The sequence below is a fragment of the Callithrix jacchus genome, chromosome 7, assembly GCF_049354715.1.
Source record: "Callithrix jacchus isolate 240 chromosome 7, calJac240_pri, whole genome shotgun sequence".
Lineage (NCBI taxonomy): Eukaryota > Metazoa > Chordata > Mammalia > Primates > Cebidae > Callithrix > Callithrix jacchus.
In genome coordinates this window covers 83,551,689-83,563,100 of record NC_133508.1, presented here as the reverse complement: position 1 = coordinate 83,563,100, position 11,412 = coordinate 83,551,689, and the positions used below count along the sequence as shown (strand labels likewise).

The 11,412-nt window shown below is 41.3% G+C and overlaps 1 protein-coding gene across 1 annotated transcript in view; it reads right to left on the bottom strand.

Moving 5' to 3' along the window:
* The window catches only part of CYP4X1 (cytochrome P450 family 4 subfamily X member 1), a 266,175-nt gene that overhangs the window by 178,234 nt on the left and 76,529 nt on the right, over positions 1-11,412 (bottom strand). The gene's annotated exons all lie outside the window — the stretch shown is intronic.

The window sequence follows — 11,412 nt, the reverse complement described above, 5'->3', positions numbered from 1 at the left end:
ACTCCCTGCAGCCAGCAGTAGCCAAGGCTGGGCTGACTGCCACAGGGCAGAGACAGCAACCCCAAAGCCATAACAACAGAAGAGAGAGCCTAACAGCCTTCTTCCAAAATTCAGCTAGAGAGAAACCTAATAGCGGACTCCAGAAAAAACCAGCAATGGGCATTCCACCTTTGTTCCTTAGTAGAACAAACAGATGGCAATTCTTAGTGTAATTATCAGGCACTTTTTACATATTATCTCCTTTAATTCAGAGAGCAAGGAGGTCAGAGGCACTCATATTTTATACCCATTTCCCAGATAATGAAGCTGAGGCTCAGCTTGCCTATGCTTTCTCACAAGAAAGCTTCCAGTGTCCCCTTCAATATAAACCCTTGAGAGAGCTAGCACTTAGGTTAGGCTCTCCATGCTTTGAGTTCCTTTTTGTGAGGCACCTTCAGAGACAAGGTTTTAGGCCCAGGAGGGAAATACCAGGGCCAGCTCCACCTCTAAAACCATAGTTCCCCCATTTGACACTTAGGAACACAGAACTTTCCAGTTGATGAGAAGAAGTCATCAAATTCAATCCCTCCTGAATGGATGGAGCCACTTAGGCCCAAAGAGGGTAGGGAATATCCAAAGTTGCACTGCAAGACAGTGGCAGCTTCCAATGCCACCGCCCAGGCTTCTGTGGAAAAAAAAGTTTGGCCCAGGCTACTGCCTTTCCTGGGGAAGGTATGCTATTTCCTTCTCCATTATTGAACTATATCCGTCAGAATCCCAGCAGAAAAGATAATCTGCTGCAGATATTTTAGATGAAGAGACTTGGATGCAGAGGGAGACAGACTTAAGAAATCCAATAAGAGAGGGGCCAGATTCAAGATGGCATGGTAAGAACAACTCAGGATTGCAGCTCTCAGTGAACACGCAGAGGGTGAGTCAAAGCCGCATTTCCAGATGGATCTTTGTTGCCCACAGAACGGGGAAATTCCCAGGTGTAGGAGAGACACGGGACACCAGTGCAGCTGTTTAGGCTGGTGCAGCCGCTTTGGCTGGCACCACAGCGCAGCGGCACTCCACAACACTCCGCACAAAACACACTGGTCCGGGTGCCCTGTTAAACCGGCAATCTGAGATTTGGGAGGGCAAATTAGCATATCCATCTGATTAAATGGGACTTGGACAGTAAGCCAGACCAGGAGATTCCTGGGAAGCAGCGTTTGAGCCAGCGCAGTGGGTTGCTGCACAGGAAATCACACAGATCCCAGCGCCCTATCAGCAGGTGACTGAAACACCTGGGAAAGAGTCAAACGTTCAACTTAAAAAAAAAAAAAAAAAGGTGCTCTGAGGCAGGGAGCCAGGTGAGCAGGCTCGGTGGGTTTCACCCCCACAGGGACAAACAAAATGGCAATTCAAAATGCTCCGGGTGAAGAGTTTCACTGTGGGCACAGCTGAACCCAGGACGGTGCAGCTCAGTGGGGGAGAAGTGTCCGCCATTACCAAGGCAATCCGCTCCTACTGAGGTACACTCCCATTGCTGACGCAGCCTGCCATTGCCAAGGCAACCTGCCATAACAGAAAGACTCTGCCACAGGGCAGAGCCCGTGGCAGCAGGGCGGAGACCGAGGCTGCAGGGCAGAGCCTGCAGCAACAAGGCGGACCCCACGCAAGCAGGGCAAAGCCGCAGCAGGCAAATCGTGACTAGACTGCCTCCTAGCTGGGCAGGATAGTGCAACGGACACTCATAAAGAAAGCCCCAACTCCCCGAGACAGAGCATCTGAGGAAAAAAGGGGTTTTATGAGTTCTGCTGCAGCAGACTTAAACGCAGCAGCCTAACAGCCCTGAATGAACAAGGGAGCTCACAGCTCAGCACTTGAGCTCCTATAAAGTACAGACCGTCTCTTCAAGCAGCTTCCTGACCCCTGTATATCCGAAGAGTCACCTCAAAAAGGACTGATCAGACTGACATTTGGTGGGCATCATTCTGGGACAAAGACAGCAGAAGAAGAAACTGGTAGCATCCCTCACTGTTCCACAGCTGCTACAGGTGTACCCCAGACACGCAGGGCCTGGAGTGGACCTCAGCAGTCATACAGCAGAGGGGCTAGACTGGTAGAAGGAAAACCAAGTAACAGAAATACTTCATCATCAACAATCTGGGCGTCCACTCAGAGACCCAATCGAAAAGTCAGCAACTACTCAGATGACAGGTGGATAAATCCACAAATATGGGAAGAAACCAGTGCAAAAAGGAGGAAAACACCCGAAACCAGAACACCTCACCTCCTACAAAGGACCAAAACTCCTCACCAGCAAGGGAACGAAGCTGGACATAGAATGACTGTGATGAAATGACGGAATTAGACTTCAGAAGGTGGGTAATGAGAAACTTCTGTGAGCTAAAAGAACATGTTCTAAATCAATGCAAAGAAACTAAGAACCTTGAAAAAAGATTCAAGGAAATGATAACAAGAATGGACAACTTAGGAATATAAATGAACTGAAGGAGCTGAAACACAACACGAGAACTTCGTGAAGCATGCACAAGTTTCAACAGCCGAATTGACCAAGCAGAAGAAAGAATATCAGAAGTCGAAGATCAACTCAATGAAATAAAACGAGAAACCAAGATTAGATTAAAAAAACACAAAAAGTAACAAAGTCTCTAAGAAATGTGGGACTAAGTGAAGAGACCTAACCTACATTTGATAGGTGTACCAGAAGGTGATGAAGAGAATGAATTCAAGCTGGAAAATACTCTTCAGGATATTATCCAGAAAAATTTCCCCAACCTAGCAAGGCAGGCCAACACTCAAATCCAGGAAATACAGAGAACACCACAAAGATACTCTGCAAGAAAAGCAACCCCAAGGCACATAATCGTCAGATTCACCAGGGTTGAAATGAAGGAGAAAATACTAAGGGCAGCCAGAGAGAAAGGTCGGGTCACCCACAAAGGGAAGCCGATCAGACTCACAGCAGATCTCTCGGCAGAAACTCTACAAGCCAGAAGAGAGTGGGGGCCAATATTCAACATCCTTAAAGAAAAGAACTTTCAACCCAGAATTACATATCCAGCCAAACTGAGCTTCACAAATGAAGGAAAAATAAAATCCTTTGTGAACAAGCAAGTACTCAGAGATTTTGTCACCACCAAGCCTGCTTTACAAGAGCTCCTGAAAGAGCCACTACACATAGAAAGGAAGAAACAGCACCAGCCATTCCAAACACACTAAATGCTAAAGAGCATCAACAAAATGAAGAATCTACATCAACTAATGGGCAAAACAGCCAGCTAGCATCAAAATGGCAGCATCAAATTCACAGATAACAATATTAACCCTAAATGTAAATGGGCTAAATGCACCAATCAAAAGACACAGACTGGCAAATTGGATAAAAAACCAAAACCCATCACTGTGTTGTATCCAGGAAACCCATCTCACATGCAAGGATACACAAAGGCTCAAAATAAAGGGATGGAGGAACATTTACCAAGCAAATGGAGAGCAAAAAAAAGCAGGAGTTACAATTCTCGTCTCTGATAAAATAGACTTTAAAGCAACAAAGATCAAAAGAGACAAAGAAGCTCATTACATAATGGTAAAAGAATCGATATGACAAGAAGAGCTAACAATCCTAAATATATATGGACCCAATACAGGAGCACCCAGATATACAAGGCAAGTTCTTAATGACTTACAAAGAGATTTAGACGCCCACACAATAATAGTGGGAGACTTTAACACTCCACTGTCAATATTAGACAGATCAACCAGACAGAAAATTAACAAGGATATCCAGGACTTGAACTCAGACCTGGAACAAGCAAACCTGATTGACATTTACAGAACTCTCCACCCCAAATCCACAGAATATACATTCTTCTCACCACCACATCACACCTACTCTAAAATTGACCACATAATTGGAAGTAAATCACTCCTCAGCAAATACAAAACAACGGATATCATAACAAACAGTCTCTCAGACCATAGTGCAATCAAGTTAGAACTCAGAATTCAGAAACTAACTCAGAACTGCACAGCATCATGGAAACTGAACAACTGGCTCCTGAATGTTGACTGGATAAAGAATGAAATGAGGGCAGAAATAAAGATGTTCTTCAAAACCAACGAGAATGAAGACACAACATACCAGAATCTCTGGGACACATTTAAAGCAGTCTCTAGAGGAAAATATATAGCAATAAGTGCCCACATGAGAAGAGTGGAGAGATCCAAAATTGACACCCTATCATCAAAATGGAAAGAGCTAGAGGAGCAAGATCAAAAAAACTCAAAACCTAGCAGAAGACAAGAAATAACTAAGATCAGAGCAGAACTGAAGGAGAGACACAAGAAACCCTTCAAAAAATTAATAAATCCAAGAGCTGGTTTTTTGAAAAGATCAACAAAAGACAGACCACTAGCCAGACTGATAAAAAATAAAAGAGAGAACAACCAAATAGATGCAATAATAAATGATAAAGGGGAAATCACCACAGATTCCACAGAAATTCAAACCATCATCAGAGAATATTACAAACAACTCTATGCACATAAACTAGTAAACCCGGAAGAAATGGATAAATTCCTGGACACCTGTGTCCTCCCAAGCCTAAACCAGGAGGAAGCCGAAACTATGAATAGACCAATAACGAGGTCTGAAGTCAAGGCAGCAATTGAGAGCCTACCACACAAAAAAAGCCCAGGTCCAGATGGGTTCACAGCCGAATTCTACCAGACACACAAAGAGGAGCTGGTACCATTCCTTCTGAAACTATTCCAAATAATCCAAAAAGAGGAAATCCTTCCCACATCATTTCCTGAGACCAACATCATCCTGATACCAAAACCTGGCAGAGACTCAACAAGAAAAGAAAAGTTGAGGCCAATATTCATGATGAACATAGATGCAAAAATCTTCAATAAAATACTGGCAAGCCGATTGCAACAGCACATCAAAAAACTTATCCATCATGATCAAGTAGGATTCATCCTGGGGATGCAAGGCTAGTTCAACATACACAAGTCTATGAACGTAATTCACCACATAAACAGAACCAAAAACAAAAACCACATGATTATCTCAATTGATGCAGAGAAGGCATTTGACAAAATTCAACAGCCCTTTATGGTAAAAACCCTCATTAAACTCAGTATCAATGGAACGTATCTCAAAGTAATAAAAGCTATTTACGACAAACCAACAGCCAATATCATACTTAATGGGCAAAAACTGGAAGCATTCCCTTTGAAATCCCGCACTAGACAAAGATGCCCTCTTTCACCACTCCTATTCAATATAGTACTGGAAGTTCTAGCCAGAGCAATCAGGCAAGAAAAAGAAATAAAGGGTATTCAAATAGAACGGTGGAAGCCAAATTGTCACTATTTGCAGATGACATGACAGTATACCTAGAAGACCCCATCACCTCAGCCCAAAAACTCCTGAAACTGATAAGCAACTTCAGCAAAGTCTCAGGATATAAAATTAATGTGCAAAAATCACAAGCATTCCTATACACCAATAATAGACTTAAAGAGAGCCAAATCAAGAACGAACTGCTATTCACAATTGCTACAAAAAGAATAAAATATCTAGGAATACAACTCACAAGGAACGTAAGGGAGCTCTTCAAGGAAAACTACAAACCACTGCTCAATGAAATCAGAGAGGACACAAACAGATGGAGAAACATTCCATGTTCATGGTTAGGAAGAATTAATATCATGAAAATGGCTATACTGCCCAAAGTAATTTACAGAATCAATGCTATCCCTATCAAGCTACCATTGACTTTCTTCACAGAACTGGAAAAAACCACCATGAACTTCATATGAAACCAAAAGAGAGCCCGCATAGCCAAATCAATTCTAAGCAATAAGAACACAGCGAGGGGCATCACACTACTGGATTTCAAACTATACTACAAGGCTACAGTAATCAAAACAGCATGGTACTGGTACCAAAACAGACATATAGACCAATGGAACAAAACAGAGGCATCGGAGGCAACACAACATATCTACAACCATACAATCTTGGATAAACCTGACAAAAACAAGCAATGGGGAAAGGATTCCCTGTTTAATAAATGGTGTTGGGAAAACTTGCTAACCATGTGCAGAAAGCAGAAACTGGACCCCTTCCTGATGCCTTACACTAAAATTAACTCCAGATGGATTAAAGACTTAAACAGAATACCTGGCACCATAAAAACCCTAGAAGAAAATAAACCCAAAACCATTCAGGACATAGGAGTAGGCAAGGACTTCATGAACAAAACACCAAAAGCATTGGCATCAAAAGCCAAAATAGACAAATGGGACCTAATCAAACTCCACAGCTTCTGCACGGCAAAAGAAACAGTCACTAGAGTGAATCGGCAACCAACAGAATGGGAAAAAATTTTTGCAGTTTACCCATTTGACAAAGGGCTGATATTCAGAATTTACAAAGAACTCAAACAGATTTACAGGAAAAAAACAAACAAGCCCATTCAAAAATGGGCAAAGGATATGAACAGACACTTTACAAAAGAAAACATACATGAGGCCAAGAAACATATGAAAAAATGCTCATCCTCACTGGTCATTAGAGAGATGCAAATCAAAACTACATTGAGATACCATCTCACGCCAGTTAGAATGGCAATCATTAAAAAATCTGGAGACAACAGATGCTGGAGAGGATGTGGAGAAATAGGAACACTTTTACACTGTTGGTGGGAGTGTAAATTAGTTCAACCATTGTGGAAGACAGTGTGGCGATTCCTCAAAGCCTTCGAAATAGAAATTCCATTTGACCCAGCAATCCCATTACTGGATATATATCCAAAGGACTATAAATCGTTCTACTATAAGGACACATGCACACTGTTCATTGCAGCACTGTTTACAATAGCAAAGACCTGGAACCAACCCAAATGCCCATCGATGATAGACTGGATTGGGAAAATGTGGCACATATACACCATGGAATATTATGCAGCAATAAAAAATGATGAGTTAGTGTCCTTTGTAGGGGCATGGATGAATCTGGAGAACATCATTCTCAGCAAACTGACACAAGAACAGAAAATGAAATACTGCATATGCTCACTCATAGGTGGATGATGAACAATGAGAACACATGGACACAGGGAAGGGAGTACTAAACACTGGGGTCTATTGGGGAAAATAGGGGAGGGCCAGTGAGGGGGGGATCTGGGGAGGGATAGCCTGGGGAGAAATGACATTGAGGGTGAAGGGGAGGAAGGCAGCAAAACACACTGTCATGTGTGTACCTATGCAACTATCTTGCATGTTCTGCACATGTACCCCAAAACCTAAAATGCAATTAAAAAAAAGAAAAAATAAATAAATAAAAGGAAAATAAAAAAGACTATGAGAGGATTACCAAAATGATTTTTCTAATTATTGTACCTGATCTTAAAATAGTAATTGCAACTTAATTAGAAGAGCTACTATTAAGCAAGAGCTCACATCACACTAGGGGCTTTTAACACACTTTCTAATGTTAGTCATGATCTTGGAAAGTAAGTATGAATTACAGTCCATTTTACAAGTGGAAAAGCTGAGGCATAGAGAAATTAATTAAATTGCTAAAAGATGGCAATGCAGCAATGTTGACCTAATTCTTTGTGTCTACCTCCAGTTACCCCAAAGTGTAACTCTTGCAAAGTATGTCCCAATTGATAAGTATAATCAATCATTTCTGCACTAGTCAAGCCTCATCTTCAATTTGGGCCCAAGTGAATTCCTCGTTTTTCTAGAATTTCAAAATATGGTCAGTGTCTGATTTCTCAGCAGGATTTCCTTTGCCTCCAAATGTCCACTGGCATAATTGTTATTTTAAATAAATTTACTCTTTATACTTTTTAAGATTTTCACAAAAATCTCACTAGGAAAGTGAAGACACTTTGTTATGTTGTAAACAGTGACTGAAATTGCTGATGTAAAAAAAATCTTGTTTTTAAAATTTAGTCTGTTTTATTTCAGAAATCAACATTTGGATTGCGTATACTTTTTGACTTATTAATAAATCAGTTTATCCCTCCAAAAAAAAGAGAAATTCAATAATATATGATGCGGCATGCAGAGACTAGAAACAACAAGAAACACATTAATACCTCAGGACTAAAGGAACAAAGGAAGGAAATCATGCTCCTGTAGCTTGGTGGGAGTTGTATTTATGGGAACACAGCTACTGCCAAAGAAGTGATGCTGGAACAGAAAAAGAACATAGCAGAAATGTCCTAAACCCTTTCATCTCCCACCCTCCAAGTCTCTTACTAGTGTCTCAATCAACAAAGCCAATCAGAAGTGAAATGGCACGGAGCCATATCAGCTATAAAAATCTTTTCCATAGGCCGGGCGCGGTGGCTCAAGCCTGTAATCCCAGCATTTTGGGAGGTTGAGGTGGGTGGATCATGAGGTCAAGAAATCAAGACCATCCTGGTCAACATGGTGAAACCCCATCTCTACTAAAAATAAAAAAAATTAGCTGGGCATGGTGGCGCATGCCTGTAATCCCAGCTACTCAGGAGGCTGAGACAGGAGAATTGCCTGAACCCAGGAGGCGGAGGTTGTGGTGAGCCGAGATTGCGCCATTGCACTCCAGCCTGGGTAACAAGAGCAAAACTCCGTCTCAACAACAACAAAAAACTCTTCCAAGGAGTCTTATAATCAGCTATAAAACTCTTTCCCAATGGGCATTTCATGGCTAGGAGCCTGGAGAATCAGTCTGCAGAAGTCAGCCTCCCAGGAGAGATAAGAGCAAAGAGAGTCTGGCAGGGAGGTGGCACGAAACATCAGCAATTAGGTGGACTTGGAACTCAAATCTCAGAACTCAGATCACAGGTGCTGACTCAAAGAATGATAAGCCATCACCATGGCTTTGTTGTCCCCTCTGGCACCAGAGACCAAGCCTCCTCCTCTGCTGGGGAAACATCATGTCCAATCCTACTGATAGGCAGAGAAGGCAAGACAATAGTACAATGAAAGATCTCCAAAATTGTCTTCTCTATTGGTCTGTCATGCCTCCTGAAATGTCACATTTGAGCTTCATTTTATTGGACTGAGACACTGAATGTGCCATTTAAAAGGCAAGTCACTTGAGTCAGAGAATGAAGGGACATGATGAGCTATCAACAGAATTCCATTATTGATGGTGAATTCATTTATCAGCATAGTTTCAGCCTGGTCATATGATGGAGTGTTTCAGTGAGAGCCTCAATGGGTTCCCACCTGATGAAAGAGCCATGGTTCCTAGCAAGAACCACATAGGTTTCACCTGGGAAGTGAATAGGGCTAACCTAGAAGATGTTGAGTGGGTAGAGTGGACACTGGTTGAATGATTCCCCAAGAGCCATTCCCTGTTTCCTCCTTCCACCCAGTACCATGAATTTACTAGCTTCAGGGTGCATTCAGATTGCCCTCACCCTCAACTTCACTATGGGCTTATATTTATTTAACATAGTCTGCATTCATCTTGCCCACAGTAATTGGTTGTTACAAGAACAGGCACATGACCAGAATCAGCCAATCAGGGTGAACGAAATTCCATTTCTATTTAATTTAAGCTATCTTGAAACAGACTTTCTTTAATATTGAATTTGAACCTTAAGCATGTAATCTCAGAAGCCATCAATGTGGGAAGAGGCAGACAAGAATGTACTCAACACCATAGCAACAGAACTGAGAAATATACAGAGAGGAACTAAATATCAGTCACACTGTTTGAACTCCTGGATCAAGCTTCACCTGAATCTAGAATTACCTATGACTTTTTATTTTATTTTTTATTTTAGACTTGGGGGTACATGTGCAGATGTGTTACGTGACTATATTGTGTGATGCTGTGGTTTGGGCTTCAATCCATCATCCACATAGTGAATTCAATTCATCACCCAAATAGTGAACATAGTACCCAATAGGTAGTTTTCAACCCTTGCCTCTCTTGTTCCTTCCCCACCTTTGGAGTCCCCAGTGTCTGTTGTTTCCATCTTTATGTTTATTTATCCCCAGTGTTTAGCTCCCACTTACAAGTGAGAACATGCAGTTTTCTGTTTCTGCATTAATTCACTTAGGAAAGTGACCTTCAGCTGCATCCATGTTGCTAGAGAGGACATGATTTTATTCTTTGTTATGGCTGTGTAGTATTCCATGGTATATATGTACCACATTTTTCTTATCTGATCCACTGTTGATGGGCACTTAGGTGGATTCCACATTGCTATTGCAGATAGTGCTGCAATAAACTTGCAAGTACAGGTATCTTTTTGGTAGAACAATTTGTTTCCCTTTAGGATTGCTGGGTCAAATGGTAATTCTATTTTCAGTATTTTGAGAAACTTCCAAATGCTTTCCACAGTGGCTGAACTAATTTACATTTCCAACAACAGTATGTAAGTGTTCCCTTTTCTCTGCAACCTTGCCAACACCTGTTCATTTGAGAGTTTTTACTAATAGCCATTTGACTGGTATGAGATTTGAGAGTTTTTACTAATAGCCATTTGACTGGTATGAGATTGTGATTTGATTTGCATTTCTCTGATTATTAGTGGTAAGCATTTTTTCATATGCTTCTCAGTTGCTTGTATGTCTTCTTTTGAAAAGTGTCTGTTCATGTCCCTTGCCCACTTTTTAATGGGGTTGTTCATTTCCTGTTGATTTGTATAAGTTCCTTATAAATTCTCTATATTAGTCCTTTGTTGGATGCATACCTTGAAAATATTTTCTCCCATTCTGTAAGTTGTCTCTTTACTCTATTGAGTTTCTTTTGCTGTTTCTTAAGTTTAATTAGGTCCCAATATTCAATTTTTTTTTTTACATTTACTTTCAAGGACTAAGTCATAAATTCTTTGTCTAAGCCAATGCTTAGACTCTTTTAATTACATGAGCCAATAAGTCCCCTTTGCTTAAATTCAATCCAAGTTGGGTTTTCTGCTGCTGGAAACCAAAGTATTCCTATATGATATACTAGGGAAAACCTGAGAACATGGGAAAGCCTTGGTTAAGTTGGGCTGAAACATATTTGGGGGTTACCTTGGGAAAAACTGAATGAAATTCACCTGGGAAAGGACAAGTGGGATTGTCTTGGTACATTTTGAGCAGTGGGGCTTGCCTGGGAAATACTGAGGGGGTTCATAGAGAAGTTCTAAGTTGTATTAGCCTGGGCAAAGCTACCATAAGATGAGAGCAAGCAATGATCTGGATATGGTGAAAGTGAGGGGCATAGTTTAGAGGAGAAGCAGATTATCTGAGACATTATCAAATAGAAAACACAAAGGAGAGGAACATGTCAGGAAACTGAAGTGTCAAGAGCAGGGTTAGTATGGAGCTTCAATAGAAGGTTAGTATGGAGCCTAAGGAGACTAGGCTTTGTCTTCTAGGCTGCAGGTAGCCATGGAGAGGGTCCTAAGCAGA